Source organism: Silene latifolia, chromosome 9, assembly GCF_048544455.1.
Source record: "Silene latifolia isolate original U9 population chromosome 9, ASM4854445v1, whole genome shotgun sequence".
Taxonomy (NCBI): Eukaryota; Viridiplantae; Streptophyta; class Magnoliopsida; order Caryophyllales; family Caryophyllaceae; genus Silene; species Silene latifolia.
Genome location: NC_133534.1, coordinates 198,581,104 through 198,598,711, shown reverse-complemented (window position 1 = coordinate 198,598,711; position 17,608 = coordinate 198,581,104). Strand labels below are relative to the sequence as shown.

Genomic DNA, 17,608 nt, shown 5'->3' with positions numbered 1-17,608 from the left:
GGTTTCTATCGCTGTTTCGTAAAAGATTTCTCAAAAATCGCGAAACCCCTCACTCAACTCTTACTTAAAGATGCCCAATTCCATTTCACTAATGAGTGTGTTGAAGCCTTTAATAGAATCAAGGAAGCACTAATCTCGGCACCGCTCATTCAACCTCCAAATTGGGAACTACCGTTCGAGATTATGTGTGATGCTAGTAACTACGCCGTTGGAGCGGTTCTTGGCCAACGGGTAGGGAGAGCTCTACATGCTATCTACTATATAAGCAAGACTCTTGATTCTTCCCAAGTGAACTATGATACCACCGAGAAAGAGCTTCTTGCCATTGTCTATGCTTTGGACAAATTCCGTTCCTACTTACTTGGATCCAAAGTGATTGTCTTTTCGGATCACCGCGCCCTTCGACATCTCTTGATAAAGAAAGAGGCAAAACCAAGGTTGTTGAGATAGATTTTGCTTCTTCAAGAATTCGACTTGGAAATAAGAGACAAGAAAGGAGCCGGAAATGTGGTGGCGGATCATTTGTCAAGGATCCGGTTTCATGATGAAGAAGGAGAAACACCGATCAATGACTCTTTCCCCGATGATATCTTGATGGCTATTCAAACACAACTAGAGAGACATATCACCCCATCGTTTGCCGATTATGCCAACTATATTGTTGGAAGAGTACTCCCTCCAAACTTAAATTACAACCAAAGAAAGAGGTTCTTATTCGAAGTAAAAAGGTATTTTTGGGATGACCCAAATTTTTACAAGGAGTGTAGTGATGGGATCTACCGAAGGTACATCCCTCAATGGGAGACTCAAGGAGTCTTGGAAGGATGCCACTCATCACCTTACGGTGGACACCATGGAGCAAGGAGAACCATTGCAAAAATTCTTCAATCGGACTTCTATTGGCCTACGATGTTCCAAGATACAAGGAAATTCATCCTTCATTGTGATGCTTGTCAAAGGATGGGGAATATCTCTTGGAGGAATGAAATGCCACAAAGGGGCATACTAGAGGTGGAGATCTTCTATGTTTGGGGGATCGACTACCAAGGGCCGTTCGTGACATCCAAGGGAAACAAATATATCCTTGTGGCCGTAGACTACGTCTCAAAATGGGTGGAGGCAATTGCCACCCCAACCGATGATGCAAAAACGGTCACTAAGCTCTTCAAGAAATTAATCTTCCCAAGAGTCGGAGTCCCTAGAGCAATCATAAGTGATGGAGGAACACATTTTCACGAAAAGAAGCTCACATCCCTTTTGTCCAAATATGGTTTTCAACATAGAACCGGCTTAGGATACCATCCTCAAACAAGCGGTCAACTTGAAGTTTCAAATAGAGAGATCAAGCAAATTCTTGAGAAAGTTGTAAACAAGACTCGTAAATATTGGAGCATGAATCTTGATGACGCTCTTTGGACTTATAGGACGGCCTATAAGACTCCCATAGGAGCTTCCCCTTACAAGCTTGTCTATGGGAAAGCATGCCACTTACCAATTGAGTTAGAATACAAAGCTTTTTGGGCGATCAAGGCGGATGATACAAATCCAAGAGTTGGAAGAATTCCGACTACAATCTTATGAGAACGCCAAGATCTACAAGGAAAGGACGAAGTTGCTTCATGACAAGAGAATCAAGCAAAAGGCCTTGCACAAAGGAGATAAAGTCCTTCTATTCAACTCCCGATATCGACTCTTTCCCGGGAAGTTGAACTTGTTAGAAATCACTAATCTCATTAATTTACATATTCATATATGTGAGAAATTATTTAGTCATAAAATAATTACAAATCTTATGCATGCAAACTAAAATAGACAAGAGAAGAAATCGTCTTTCTTACTATGAAATTTCGGATTTTTGGGCACTAACAAGATCTCTTTCTTATTTAGTCTTGAGCTTTCCAACAATGGATGAACAAGATTCAAGTTTAGAATATCTCCCAAAAGCATATACCCAAGGAAACCTCTTAATAACTAATATTTTTTTGTACTAGAAATAATATAAGTCTTACTATAAAATTGACACAAAAATTATAATTTTTGCTCTTGAAAAATCGGTTCAAGAGGGAGTATTTGTGAAGTTTATTTCTCTAGAATTTTCATAAGATGTAGAGGGAATAATAGTCATTTCTTACACAAGAAATTCTATATGAAAAATGAATGAATGAATAGAGAGGAAAAACCCTTGCCTTTTTCTCATGCCAAAACCGGTTGGAGGGGGAAGAGTGCCCTATGCATGGGCTTGTTTTTCTACCCAAGAAGATAGGCATGCAAGGCTAGGCCCTATAGGTAATAATCATGTTCCTGTTGAAAATAAAAACACAATATTAATCCTCATACTCCCTCCATTATTTCGGTATATATAAGATAAAATGGGTTCCATTTTATCTTTGTCAATTTTGTCACAATGTCACATGTAACATGTTACATGTTTATGTCTCACATTTATGCATTTTTAACCCATTATAAATCAACATACTAATAAAAATATATAATATACAAAATCGACTAGTAATTCGTAATTACTTGTACCAAAATGGTTTATTGAGTTATAAATCACAACGTCTTGTATTTAAAATAAATTAGTCATTCAATTTCAATTGTTTCGTAAACAATAATTTTATCTAAGTAATAAAATAATTCAATTACTTAGACCGTATCTAATATAATCGAATTACAATAACACACGTTAATTTTACTCACAATATCGCCCGTCAATTTTAAGCAATTTAATTAACTCGTATCGGCATACGATTAATTAAATAATCAATTAAGAGTATTTCCCTATAGGTATGACCTAAGGGGATCAACTAATCACCATCGTCGCACGACAGTAATGTCAAACTCTAGTCAGCCAATCATTACCGATATGTGTGGACCAGTTGACTGTAAAATATTACATCCCACATGTATTCTTAAAATGAGATTTAAACATGTGATCATCATGATCAACAGTTGTGACACCTCATCCTTCTTTCCACTTACAATATAAAAACCCCCTCTCTTATGACTCCAAAACATATCTCAAGCACTCATTCACTCCATAAAAACAAAAACCCCCAAATTCTAGGGTTTCTAAAGAATTAAAAAGCAAGATCTAATTCACAAAGAGCATCTCCATTTTTCAACAAATCAAATTCCAAATCTACAATCAAGGAATGGGACCAAGAGGATCTTCATTTAGGGAAAGAAGAAGTCCAAGAGTGAGAGGAAGCTCATCTACTTCTCACATCAACACTCTAAGAAGGGAACATGAAGAGATTGTGGATCTCACCAAGCTTGACGATTTTTCCAACATTGAATTTGTGAACGATGTTCAAAGGCTTGTCTTTCATTGACTACTTACTTGGTAAGAATATTCTTCCTACCAAATTTCTATGCCATGAAACATTAAGAAAGCTTGGAATATACCATCAAACGGAAGCCCTTTTTGAGTTGTTTGGTCTTTCTACCTTGTTCCACTTACATGAGCAAACCTACCGACCTCTTGTTCTTGAGTTCTTAAGTTTCTTAAAGATCACAACTTTGAACAAAACAATTTGCATAGAGTTTAGATTGGAGAATGTAACAAGGATGATGACTCTGGTTGAGTTTGCAAATGTACTCGGTTTGGATGTTTCGCCTACCCGAACATCAAGACCTAAGAAGTATAGTGTGGCACCATTGTGGAGAGCCATGACCGGCCGAGACTTTTTGTATATCAAGGAATGTTTGGCATTTCACATCCAAAACCCTATTCTAAGGCTCACTTACCGGTTCTTATCCGGAACTATTCTTGCATGCCGAGACCCGGCAATTGTGAATGAGCTTGATCTCGTATTCATGGAATCATATCTTGAGATCCAAGGAAGAAGTGGTTATCATTTTAATGAACCACTTGTACTCCTCGAGAAATGGGCTATGTTTCGAAATGGAGATGACGATGGGATGAAGCATATCGTCAATGGAGGACTCATTACAAGACTCGCAAAACACTCCAATCCAAGGTTTAATGAGAGCAATGAGTATAGTCCCCTCCCGGGGAATACAAGGATAAATGAGGAGCTAATCCTTGTGCAACATCATTGGATAACCCACGAGGGTTTTGAAAAGAAAATCAAATGGATAACAAAAGGGAGCAATCCTATCTACTTGCCAATGAACAGTTTACCGAGAATTTCACAAAGGAGGGGTCCTCTATCCCCAATCCCGTCATACCTCATCCCCACAAACCCGAACCAAGCAAATTAAGCACAACCACAAAACCAACAACAAAAAAACGAGCCACAACAACAAAATGAAAAGATCAAGATACCTCCCTACCATTTTCAATACCAACCATACAATCACCCTAACCCCTTCATCCTCCCCCGAGACGATTTTATGACGGGAATTCTCCAAGACATGCATCTCTGTCAATATGAAGCCGCCGTGGATAGCTACTATGCTCTATACCGACAACTCCACAATTTGGTTCAACAAGGGAAGGTTAGCGAGGAGGGAATGTTTCCTTCTTGAGCCCAAATGGACATTCTCTTCCCAAACTCGGAAAGAGCAAATGAAGGAGCAAATTGGCAAGAAGGCAAAGGGAGCGATAAATTTTATGGTGGAGATACGGTGGAGCTCAATAGTGAGGGAGATGAGTTGATGGACTTCAATGCAAGTGATGCATCCAAAGAGGCTTGGGATAGTGACTTAGAGGGGGATGATGGCGATCTCTAGGGATCTCTGCATAGCTTGATGGAGAGAGCAAGAGGCACCCACCAAGGCTTAAGTGAAGTTTTCTTTATCCTTTCTCTCTTTAACTTTCATGAAAAGAATTTGATGTTTTCATAATTTGTTGTACCATATTTGTTTTGATAATTTTATGGAGTCCTAGCAACATTGGAGGACTAACACCTTGGCTTCATTAAGGTGTTCTTTATCTTTGTTCTCAACTTGTAAAATCCAAAATGACAATCTTTAGTTTCATGCATTGCATTCCATGTGCATAAACTCCCCCGAAATTCAAGACATTAGAAATAATGTCTATTTTGGTTTGGAGAAGTCCATGCATATGCATTGGGAGCTAATTTAAATTATGCTCTCCGCCATAACAAAAACACATGCATCATGCAGTGTAGCTTAATATAAATTGCATTTCGTTTAGAAATCATGCATATTCATTGCATAATTTCCTATCGTATTGGCCATTGAGGACAATGCCCATACTAGTGTGGGGATGGGAAATTCTAACTTAACTTTTATTCAAAATCCAAAAAATCAAAAATTTCGAAAAACCGAAAAAAATTTGAAAATTGAAAAACTCAAAAACATGTTCATTTCCTTTGTAGTGTAGTCTTTTGTATATATTGTGTTTGTATATATTGTGTTTGTTCATCCTTGTTCACATTGATTGACTATGCCACATCCGAGACATGAGGATATTCAAGACCGCATGGTATGATCTTTCCAATCTCCTTTTTCCTCTTTATGTTAATGACTATGTGGCTTTAGTTTGATTGATGCGGTATAAACAATGTGAATTTAGGACTTGCATTTAGATTATTTGGCATATTAGTTGGTAGAAGCATATGCATTAGGATGTATATATGTTAGTTGCATCATGGCATATAGTTGCATTAAGGAAACATTTTGTGGAACTGTCTATTTGGGAAGCTTGACAAGTGTATATAGGCCCTAGTAGATGCTTTTTTCTTCTTAAGACTTTGCTTGTTATAATACTTGTAAAACACCCTAGGATGTGTCATGCTAGTATCCTTTGACCCATGGATTAAGGCCTAGTCAAGAGTACCTTGTGGTGTGATAACTCCTTGGCTACCGTTTATTCCAAGGTGACGCTTGAAACCATGCAACCATCACTCATCCATGTTCTACCATACATTTTGTCATCAAAGGCAATGGGCACAAAAATTATTCAAATTTAAGTTCAAGAAATGAAAAGAAAAGAAAAAGTTTGCAATTGCATCAAAAGAAAAGAGGAGTAACAAAATAGAAACTCCTATGCTTGAAATATAAGGCACCCTCGTTACTAATTGGGGTGACTTTGAAAATGTTCAAAAGAAAATGCAAAAAGTTGAAAAGTTGTCAAGTATTGAAATGCCAAAAATCAAAAGAAACGGCAAAAAGAAAGTGTTCTCAAATGTCAAATGCCACAAGAAATTGGGTGGAAAAACAACAACAAAAAGAAAACTCCCAAATGAAACTCAATTAATATTGATCCCTTTATCCATCGTATCCATTTCTGTGCATGGTAGAGAGGGGACGACCCTTCTTCTTGTCTAGGCAAGAAGGGGAATTCCGCGATCCTCCAGTGTTTCTAACACCATAGGGAGTCTATTCTTGACAAAAGCATTTAACGATTGAGGACAAAGGTACCCTAGCTTGAAACAACTTAGAGGTGATTTATTGGTATCTTTCTAGGCTTAGTAGTTTGAAGAAACCATATCTATGAAGGAGTGTGTACCCTTGAATTACTTCCCCTTTAGATAATTTTCGCCACTTAGATGAGGAAAGTGGCTACTCTTTTGTAGATTCATCCATTACTTGATTTTTTGTGCTTTAATGATTGGATGTGTCGCCATTTTGGCAAGACCCACCTTGCCTTGCAAGAAGGCATCCTACCTCATGGTTGTCTTGTTGTGAGTTGAAGGGGCGGAGTGATACCCGCTAATTGTCTCATATCGGCTATATTAGTAGGATAGTTTAAATGAGGGTCCTAGTTTTGTCACCTCTTTACTCGGGACGAGAAAAGGTTCGGTTTGGGGATATTTGATGTGATCAATATTTGAGCATATTTAGTCCTCGAATTAGCCTCGTTCCTATCCTTTTTCGTGCATATTTGGGTCATTTACTATCTTTAGTCCTTTGTTTTGCATATTCTTTGAGGTTTTGTTTCCTTGGTAGGAGAGGAGTGCAAACCTTGCATTTTCATGGCAAAATAGAGCTAAATTGATCGAATCTAATGACCAAGCATCAAAGAGAAGACAAGACTAGAAGGCCTTTGTATATAATGTAGTAAATGGGCAATGATGAAGAAGATCCTTGCATCCCCGATAAAATCCCGGAGGATTGTTGGAAGAACAGAAAAAGAAAAGAAGAAATGGAAGCTGACAAAGAATCCGCTTGTCCCAACCATTAGGACGCCCATCCAGCAGCTTCCCAGGACGCTCGTCCAAGCCACCCAGACGCTCGTCCAGTAGCTCCCCAATCTGCCCGTCCCGACCCTTGGACGCTCGGATTCTACTCCAGAGGGACACGTCATCTTCTTCCTTCCATTGAAGATGCGCATATTTTTGGAACACTAGCTAAAAGGAGACCCGCATCTTTTCTTGAGAGGAGCGATTCCTCAAGGATTTAATCGTCATTTAAGCCCTTAGTAACCCTAATTTGTGCACCTAATCCCCACTATAAATACCTCATTAGTCTAATTAGATTATCATGTTCTTCTTATCAATCTTTAGTGTAGTTTATATTATTCTAATCTCTCTTTAATCTTGTAATCAACTTCTAATCAAATATTAATACAAATCTCATTTCCTTAATTTCTCTTTTGTTCATCTTTTATTTTTGGTAATTGAAGATTATTTGGGTTTATTGGGAGATTGACAACCTTCCATCAATCATCAAGTACTTCTATCATTCTTTGCATTATTATTTTGGAATAATTATTAGGTATAATTCTCTTAATCCCTTTTTAATTATTGTTAATCATCTTCATTTATTCATCATGTTTTGCTTTGTTAATATGATTGACAACCTTGTTAATATGTTAAACTTGATAATGAGTGAGTAGTTTCCTTAACTAGGGTTAATGGGTAATTAGGGGAAACCAATGATGCGTGTCATTTATATGATGTTTTTCACCCTATTTTACACGCATTTCAGAGCTCAATTGAGTAGTTTATGCTACCATTTCCCTTGTTTCGTGTATTTCTTCCTTTTCTTGTGATTTTGTAGGAATATGAAGATTTCAGCGGAAAATAAGCAGAATCCGTCCCTAAGTACTTCGCATTGCATTTGACATGGAGTATTGACTCGAGGAATGAGCTTGGTGCGCGTTTCAAGTCCTAAAGATAGCAAAAGCATGGGTGCGTACGAGTTTAACAAGCAAAGAAGCACTTCACGATATTGCAGCCTGTTTCAAATGATAATATCTCGAGTTCTATAGCGGATAATCTAGTGATTCCAATTCGAGGTGAAAGCTTATCCTCGTAGCTTTCCAACGCCGCGTAGAATGCCTGATTTGACCAAGTAACGAAGAAATGGCAGCTATTTTACGATTAGTGCGCGCTGCAGGAATTATCAGAAGCTTCTGTATAGCACTCTTGGTCGATCGACTGCCTGCTATGGTCGATCGACCACCACGCGAGCTGATGCGCAAATTAAAAGATCGAGAATTCCAAAGCCCATTGCGATTAGGTTTAGGAATAAAGGATACGCAGGATTATTCCTATATAATGTAACCTTACTTTTCAGAATAAGCATCCAGTTTTTATCATTCAGTTCTTAGATACAATTCAATCATTCATTAGTTTAGTTTAGCTTTCGTCAATAAAATCTACTTTTCGCATTAAGCTTTGGTTCTTTCCTATTCAGTTCTTCGTACGGTATTCTTCTGTTTTCTTTGTTAAATTTCATTACTTTAATTCTTCCGTAGTTTAGAATTGCTAGATAGGATCCCAAAGCCAATTTATCGTTTCATGTTAATTATTTGCTTAGTTAATTTAATTATGAAATCATTTGCTTTGTTTATAAATTTTACTGTTATTATTGTCGCCAATATGTCTAGCTAAACACCCTTTGCTAAGATGTAGGGGATCTATGGCGTAGATGGCATTAGAATAGGTGACCTCGCATTAGGGCTTGGTCGATCGACTTGGTTAACTAGTCGGTCGACTGAGCCGGTTGGTCGATCGACTGACTTCGCGTCTGGGTTTGCTTTGTTTGTTTCGTTAAGTGCTTTATCTTTCAATGAGACCGAGAGGAGACTTGATAGATGCTTAAACTTGACCATCCCGTAGATCGAGAGATAGGATTGGACAATAATTAACGAGCTAAACGACTAAATTGCTAAGACCGAGAGATAACGTAATTTAGTTTGCATTAGGAATCATTAATCAAGAACGAGAGTTAGTATTAATGAGACTTAGGGAATAGTAGTATAGGCCGAGAGGTAGCTACTATTTAACATGGACCGAGAGGACTTGTTTTCCCCATCCTTCGCGACCGTATTTCGAAGTTACCTAGGATTATGTGCCATCGCAGCTATAGTGAACCGACCGTCTTAGCATTCCTTTCATCATTGTTTTCATCCTTATTTACTTTTATTTATTTAGTTTATGTTATTAGTTTTAGAGTCAACTCAAACCAAAACCCCCACAACTGTTACCGACAGACTGAAATAAAAGCAACTATAACTCCCCCGCCTCTCTGTGGTTCGACCCTGTTACCACTAACCTAGGTTAGTCTTAATAGGAAATTATAAATCTTATTTTTGGTACTCACAACGACGGGTATCAAATTTTGGCGCCGTTGCCGGGGAGGCAGCGCTAGTTTTAGTTGTTTTTCATTTTAGTCTGTTTTTCGCCTCAAGGGAAGACTGAGTACCTTGAGGCAGTTCTTATCTTCTTCTTTAGTGTTGTTTATTTGCAGTACTTCAGGAGAGTCCACTCATGTTCCATTCCCAGGAGCAGCAGGTGCTGTTTTGTGAGAGATGCGGCGGAGTTGGACACACATCTGAAGCATGCAGGCACCCTAAGGAGAAGATGTTTGCTTTCCATCAACTTCAGCTCGACAATTCGTATAATTACGCTCCTGCTTCACCGCAGCAACCATATGAGCCTCCTTATAAAGCCCCACTACCATCCACTCCGTCACAGCAAGAGTTGAAAAATGAAGTTGCAGAGTTGACGAGTCTAGTGCAGCTGCTTATGGTGGAGGTACAGAAAAGCAATGCGGCGAATCAGGCCTTAATCACGAAGCTGATATCTCAAATTGCTACATTAGACAAGAATGCAGCTGAGATACCGAGTCAATTTCACTCTCTAAATAAGCGTATTGAGACCGTACATGCAATGACGCTGAGGAGCGGGTCCGCTCTTGATGGACCTAAGAAAGCTGCTGGAAAAGGAAAAAAGAAAAAGAGCGAAAAGAAGACGGACATCAGCGATTCCGGTCGATCGACCGCATCACCTAGTCGATCGACCACTCCACGATCCACAGTGATACCTTCTGATCTCTCTGTTCATTCTAGAAAAGAAGAAGTCAGTCGATCGACCGACCACACTGGTCGATCGACCGATGATGCTGCTGATAATGAGCCAATTCGTCCTTCAATGCCAGATAACTTGAGGGATTTCTTGTTTCGGGATGAGACGACTCCGAAATTATTGAGGCAAGACCCAAATGCTGATGGGACAGTTCCGGTTCCAAGGTATGACCCTACGACGATTAATGGGTCATTTCTGAGACGGTCTGAAGAAGGGTCAAGTTACAACAGAGACAAAGTAGTGGATCTTCAGCCTAACTCCACTGATGCCGGTATGAGAGACCTAGAGGAGAGGGCAAAGCTACTTTTGACAGCCCCTTATCCTGAAAGACTAGTGCCGACCAAAGATGAGGTAACATTCGATAAATTTAAAGATGTCGTGCGTAGTCTTAACGGGCAAATTCTTTTCTTAGAGCTAGTTAATCAAATACCTGCATATATGAAGTTCATGAAACAATTGCTAGCTAAGAAAAGGTCTTTGAATGTTGTGGAGTCAGTGCAATTAACTGAGGAGTCTAGTTCATACTTAACTCACACTGCTACTCATAAACTGTCTGACCCAGGTAGTTTCTCTGTCCCCTGCAATATTGGTACCTTCTCAATCGAGAAGGCATTATGTGATTTAGGGGCTAGTGTCAGTGTTATGCCTTTGAGTCTGGCTAAGAAATTGGGATTGACTAGATTTGCCATTACTGACATGACTGTACAAATGGCTGACCGTTCTGCAGTTCAGCCAGTAGGGGTCTTAGAGAATGTGCCTGTTCAAATTGAAAAGTTCTTTTTTCCTGTTGACTTTGTTGTTTTGGATTTTCCTGAAGATGTCAACACCCCAATTATTTTGGGAAGACCGTTTCTGCACACTGCTGGTGCAGTAATTGATGTAGGGGAAAGAACTTTGAGATTTAAGGTAGGGAAGCACTCTATTATGTTTGCCCAGTCCCCTAGGAAGAAAGACCCCATGTGGCCCATGACCTGAAATATGATTTCTGAAAAGAAATCTTATTTTGTGCTTTCTGACATTCCCACTTCCTTACCTATACTTATTCCTGTTATGACGCCTCCGCCCCAGATTGGGAGCAATATGGAGGACAATTCTCTTGTTTTGAATATTGCAGGAACCGGTTTGGGGAAGAAAGAACCGCTCATTGCTCCAGCTGTGAAGGAGCCCATTGTTCAGAGAGGCGGTTTGGGATATCTGAGCTATGCAACTGACGAGGAGCCAGATGAGGAGCCTAAGAAGAAGAAGCCAGTCAAAATTTCGGAGTCGGATCTCGAGTGTGAGGAGCTAGAAGATGATGGCCATGCTTGGGAAGATGCTAGAGATGATCCATTGAGCATCCCAGTCGGAGTAGAATGGAGTCCAGCTTCTGAGATGAGCACTGCGGAAGCTACTTCATGTAGACAGAAGCCTTGGTCGGAAATTTTTCGCAGTTTCCGTTGATTCATTTCTTAGACCTTTTAAAGACAATTTATTGCTTTTAGACTATTCATCGTTTTTCGTGTGCGCGAGACTTCGCTTTTATTTGTGTTTGCTTAGGATTTAAGACCTATAGACTGTTACTTTGGGTTTTGCGCAATTTTTGGGCGCGTTATTATGTGTCTTTGCAGGTTTATAGACCATATTAGCTCACTTTATTGAGCTAATTCGAAGAATTCAGAAAGTTACAACAGGTTTCCCAGTCGATCGACTGCCTTCCATGGTCGATCGACTGAGCCGCAGCTTCTAGGAGCTACTGTTCCTGTTCACCATGGTCGATCGACTGAGTAATATGGTCGATCGACCGAGGACGCTGCTGTACATGTTCACGATCACTCCCCTGCTGTGTTTGGTCGATTTGCGGAATTAAGGGAGTTTTCTACTCCACTTTATTTTCCGTCATATATCTGATTTCTTCCATTTTCTTAGTTTTGCACATAATTACCGTCCCAATTTTGCTTTCTTGGTTTTATGCGTGGTATTTTTGTCTTTTCAGGTCATTATTGGTAGCACTGCTGGCTACTGAAACCTCCTAGCTCACGCTGGTTTGGGGAGGTTTCCTTTTGCTACGCTTAAAGTCTTGTGAGTTCCCGATTTTCACTTCATGTCATATTTATTTATTTCTCGCAAATTCCCATTTCTCTTTTCTTCATTACATGATTTTGCACAATGGGGACATTGTGCGATTTGGTTTGGGGAAGGGTTTTGCGTCGCATTTCATTTGCTTGCATTCACGTTTACATTATTGCCTTGCATTGTTTATCTCTTTACATATATACCAAAATAGGAAACAAATTGAAAAATTTCAAAAATTCAAACAAAAATGCACGTTTATTTTAGTATATAGGTCGAGTCGGAACGGTAGTATTTCAATGATGATATTGCATTTGCAGCTGTTTTTTGCCTGAGCCTTGCTTGATTGACATGTTATTAGTAGAATCGTATATGCATATCTACGAGTTTTCGTTAAATTATTTGCTGAACTTGAAACTTGACTTAGATTTTTGGCAAACTACTTCATATTTTTGAGGTTTAGAGCCTATAACTGGTGACATTTATGACCACTTTATCTAGGACTGTGAGTAGTACTCCTTATGAGACATGTTACATAAATGTGCATAAATATGAACTTAATCTGCTTAATACCTGTATGCATTCGGTTTGTGGTTTGTTGACACATGTGGTAGAGGTTTCCCTTTTCTCATTTTGCCCATGAAACCCCTCATAGCCAAATTTAGCCTTTTGTCCCTTAACTACATCCTATATTCAGCCTGCCTTTGTCAAGATAGTAGCCTTAGTTTTCGGGAATATGTTTATTGCGGTTTGGTTATATGCTCATTTTTGAGATGATGATGGACAAAAAGAATGAAGGAGGAAAAAGAATTGAGAAAGTTGAAAAGAAAGAAAAAAAAAGAAGAAGAAAAAAAAATGATTCGAAAAAGAAAAAAAAAGTGTGCTTACTGTAGAATCCGTTCGATCGACTGCTCCTTATGGTCGATCGACTGCAGCCCGAGAAAAAGAAAGAAAAATCACATGTTTCAATTATTATGATTTGGTGATTTTCACTCCCATGTTATCATCTATATTCTTTGGGGAGTTGACTTTTATGGAAGTTGCGAGATTTGTGCTTGATAATTAGCACCCGGTTTTATTGTTGTTTTTGAGCAAGAAGTTGGATGTTGTCATATGGTTTTGTTTAGGTACTAGCTTGGCCGCCTATACCTCCACATTCCCATAATTGTTTTGCCTCTTCTTACCCATTACCTCACATATCCATATTTACCTCGGCATGTGTCATGGTCTTTTGTTTGGTTGGAATGCGTATGTACGGTTGTAGAGATTACTTTCATATTAGATTGCAGGCATGTTTTCATAGGTCGTAGTTAGGTGAGTGTCACTACAATATTGCTTCTTTCTATCTTTACATTTCTCACCTGTATTTATTGAGTGATATGAGCGACCCGTGAGAGTCCGATTTGATAAGTCTCTATAGTTGACGGTTCAGCAGTTTTTAACGACTACATAACTCGTTTGCATGATTCATATTGCTAATTGATTGTTAGTTGTTGCATTAAACTGGTTTAGGCCTTACATGTTGCATTTCGCTCTGAGATTGAACTCGTTCCATTAGGTCATTAGATCGAGTCTAGTTCTTGCTTGGGGACAAGCAAGGGTTTGGTTTGGGGAAGTTTGATGCGTGTCATTTATATGATGTTTTGCACCCTATTTTACACGCATTTCAGAGCTCAATTGAGTAGTTTATGCTACCATTTCCCTTGTTTCGTGTATTTCTTCCTTTTCTTGTGATTTTGTAGGAATATGAAGATTTCAGCGGAAAATAAGCTGAATCCGTCCCTAAGTACTTAGCATTGCATTTGACATGGAATATTGACTCGAGGAATGAGCTTGGTGCGCATTTCAAGGCCTAAAGATAGCAAAAGCATGGGTGCGTACGAGTTTAACAAGCAAAGAAGCACTTCACGATATTGCAGCCTATTTCAAATGGTAATATCACGAGTTCTATAGCTGATAATCGAGTGATTCCAATTCGAGCTGAAAGCTTATCCTCTTAGCTTTCCAACGCCGCGTGGAACGCCTGATTTGACCAAGTAACGAAGAAATGGCAGCAGTTTTACGATCGGTGCGCGCTGCAGGAATTATCAGAAGCTTCTGTACAGCACTCTTGGTCGATCGACTGCCTGCTATGGTCGATCGACCACCACGCGAGCTGATGCGCAAATTAAAAGATCGAGAATTCCAAAGCCCATTGCGATTAGGTTTAGGAATAAAGGATACGCAGGATTATTCCTATATAATGTAACCTTACTTTTCAGAATAAGCATCCAGTTTTTATCATTCAGTTCTTAGATACAATTCAATCATTCATTAGTTTAGTTTAGCTTTCGTCTATAAAATCTACTTTTCGCATTAAGCTTTGGTTCTTTCCTATTCAGTTCTTCGTACGGTATTCTTCTGTTTTCTTTGTTAAATTTCATTACTTTAATTCTTCCGTAGTTTAGAATTGCTAGATAGGATCCCAAAGCCAATTTATCGTTTCATGTTAATTATTTGCTTAGTTAATTTATTTATGAAATCATTTGCTTTGTTTATAAATTTTACTGTTATTATTGTCGCCAATATGTCTAGCTAAACACCCTTTGCTAAGATGTAGGGGATCTATGGCGTAGATGGCATTAGAATAGGTGACCTCGCATTAGGGCTTGGTCGATCGACTGGCTTAACGAGTCGGTCGACTGAGCCGGTTGGTCGATCGACTGACTTCGCGTCTGGGTTTGCTTTGTTTGTTTCGTTAAGTGCTTTATCTTTCAATGAGACCGAGAGGAGACTTGATAGATGCTTAAACTTGACCATCCCGTAGATCGAGAGATAGGAATGGAAAATAATTAACGAGCTAAACGACTAAATTGCTAAGATCGAGAGATAACGTAATTTAGTTTGCATTAGGAATCATTAATCTAGAACGAGAGTTAGTATTAATGAGACTTATGGAATAGTAGTATAGGCCGAGAGGTAGCTACTATTTAACATGGACCGAGAGGACTTGTTTTCCCCATCCTTCGCGACCGTATTTCGAAGTTACCTAGGATTATGTGCCATCGCAGCTATAGTGAACCGACCGTTTTAGCATTCCTTTCATCATTGTTTACATCCTTATTTACTTTTATTTATTTAGTTTATGTTATTAGTTTTAGAGTCAACTCAAACCAAAACCCCCACAACTGTTACCGACAGACTGAAATAAAAGCAACTATAACTCCCCTGCCTCTCTGTGGTTCGACCCTGTTACCACTAGCCTAGGTTAGTCTTAATAGGAAATTATAAATCTTATTTTTGGTAATCACAACGACGGGTATCAACCAACATGGGGGATGATTCATGCTTAATTTAATATGTTTTCATAATTTATTTGCTTGCTTGTTGTGATCTCAACTTATGCACATGTTATGTTTGATGAAATACGAGCCTATGAATCTTTGAATTTTTTACCCATCACTTACCTTTTCAATGAGACTTTTAAGACATAAACCAACTCGAGTCTCATTAGACCATACATATAGTTGAGTAGGGAGGATTAAGTCGACTTGTAGGTGTTGTACAATCTAATCGATTCGGCTCCGGGACCCAAACCTTCCTAGGATTGTAAGATATAAACCTACTCGATCCTATCACAACAATAATTGCTTGCTTATAATTTGAGAATATGTTTGTATGATCAATTCCCATGAATCCCCTATGAACCCATGACACCCTAGTGCTTTTAATCAATTGTTTACATCTCCTTTTAGTCATCTTGCTTGTTTACGTTTATTGTTATTTAGTTTAGTGATCTTCTCACCTCAACCTAAATTGTGACACCCCTAGACACCACTACTTGCAATCGAAAATCTTACATCAATACCCGTCCCTTGGGATTCGACCTTTACTTGCCTCTTTACTAATAGTAGAGTTGTTTGTGAAGTTATAAATATTGTTTTGGTCTAGGTGCTCCTAACGACAAGTAACCGAAATCTAAGCTCAAAGCGGACCGACCAGTGGGACCCTAAGACACGACCATTTACAATTGCAAATCCTACATCAATACCCGTTCCTTGGGATCCGACCTTTACTTTCATCTTTACTAAGAGTAGTTTGTAAAGTTATAAATATTGTTTTGGTTAGGTGAATTTTGACGACGAGTTTAAAACCTATCGAGACAAAAATGGCGCCGTTTCCGGGGACGGTGTTAACTTGATTTGATTTTCATTAATTGTTTTTAGTTGTGTCTTTCTTTACCTTGGGGAAGTCAATCTCCTCAAGGTTTGTTCTAATTGTTTTCAAGTTGTTTGATATTTTGCATGTCTAGGAGATCACAAGGTAACTTGTTACCCATTGATCTTAAAATCGAAAGAACTTTGACCAACAATAGAAGACTTGCTAGAAATACTTTTAGAGGTATTGGTGAGATTGTGGACATTCAACCAAATAGCATAGACTTCACCAACCCTTTTGCAAGAGAAGGAGAGGATAACCCAATACAAGACCCACCACAAAATCAACCCGCAATGCCTAAATTTTCATCACATTTCGTAACAACCGAGGAGAACCTACCAAATGGTACTCCTACACCACAACATTTAACCGGTAATTTCATTGCCAAATCTGCATTTATACAATTGGTTGAGAGAAGTCAATTTGGAGGAATGCCTAGTGAAGACTCTCATTCTCATATGGAGACTTTTTGTGACTATTGTGATGCGATTTCTCAAACCGGAGTTACTCAAGACCAAATTTGATGGGTCTTATTTCTGTTTTCTTTGGTTGGTACCGCGAAACAATGGTTGAAGAGCCTAGATAAGGCTACTATTGGTATTGATTCTTGGAAGAAATTGGCACTTGCTTTCTACAAAAAATTCTATCCTCCGGAGAAGACTAACACGTTGAGAGCCCAAATCACCGGGTTCAAACAAAGGGATGAGGAATATTTGTATGAAGCATGGGAGAGATTCAAGGACACTTGTCGATCTTGTCCACACCATGGACTTAGCGAGTGGTTCCTTGTACAACAATTTTAGAATGGTCTATATGATGACTCCCGGAACATTCTCAATATGGGATCAAATGGTATGTTTATCGAAGTTGATGACAATCAAACATGGAACAAGATTGTAGAAATGGCGGTCCATAACTCACAATATAGTAGACCTCGGAAGGCTACTATAGGAGGAAAACATGAGGTGGATTTCATTACTCAATTGGGTGCTCAACTTAGTGCTCATATTGATACCATTAATTTGAAGTTTGAGGAGGCTATGGCTAAACTTGAAGAGGCCTCAAGATCACCCAAGCAACATGTTAATGCTATGGTAGCATCATCATCAATTCCA

The 17,608-nt window shown here is 38.9% G+C and overlaps 1 non-coding gene across 1 annotated transcript; it reads right to left on the bottom strand.

Annotated features, from left to right (window-relative positions):
* Positions 1 to 17,158: 17,158 nt before the first annotated feature.
* On the bottom strand, positions 17,159 to 17,265 carry LOC141603486 (small nucleolar RNA R71). Its single transcript, XR_012525357.1, has one exon. It is a non-coding gene; the product is annotated as a small nucleolar RNA R71 (small nucleolar RNA).
* Positions 17,266 to 17,608: the final 343 nt, after the last annotated feature.